The sequence below is a fragment of the Pteropus vampyrus genome, unplaced genomic scaffold, assembly GCF_000151845.1.
Source record: "Pteropus vampyrus isolate Shadow unplaced genomic scaffold, Pvam_2.0 Scaffold56, whole genome shotgun sequence".
In the NCBI taxonomy this organism is placed as follows: Eukaryota; Metazoa; Chordata; class Mammalia; order Chiroptera; family Pteropodidae; genus Pteropus; species Pteropus vampyrus.
Window position 1 is genome coordinate 19,796 of NW_011888837.1, and position 573 is coordinate 20,368.

At 34.2% G+C, this 573-nt stretch overlaps 1 pseudogene; it reads left to right on the forward strand.

The window, feature by feature from the left end:
• Positions 1 to 224: 224 nt before the first annotated feature.
• On the forward strand, positions 225 to 343 carry LOC111740022 (annotated as a pseudogene).
• The last annotated feature ends 230 nt before the right edge of the window (positions 344 to 573 follow it).

The following is a 573-nucleotide window of genomic DNA, read 5'->3' on the forward strand; positions in this document are numbered from 1 at the left end:
GACAAAAGTTTGATATAGTAGAAAGAAAAGCTTTCTTTTCAGCCTAATCACAAGTGAAATGAAAATGAGTTAAATAAAAGAAATTATTCAAACAAATAGCGTGTTACACAGCGTTAATTATGTTGAAAACCGGAAACTATTTTGAGAATGAAAATGACAATGAAAAGCTAACAGAAAATAAATTAGTGATGGAAACAAAGTAACTTTGAAAAAGTTACTAAACCATCTACTGCCATGCCACCCTGAACAAGCCCGATCCTGTCCGATCTCGGAAGCTAAGCAAGGTCGGGCCTGGTTAGTACTTGAATGGGAGACCACCTAGGAAGACCAGGAGCTGTAGACATAAACAATAAAAAACTAAGGGATTGTAAGCTGACAAGGGTCTTGCAATCTGTGAGGTCAACCAAGGGTTGCCTCGCCTAAAAAAAAAGAAAAAAAAAAGAAAAAGAAAAGAAAAAATTACTAAACCTTTAAAATAGTATACACATTTGCCAAAAGAGAGCTTATGCTACTCTAGATATCATTTTTCTGTAAAATTTCAACTTCAACATGCAGTTAAAGGTAAAGTAATTA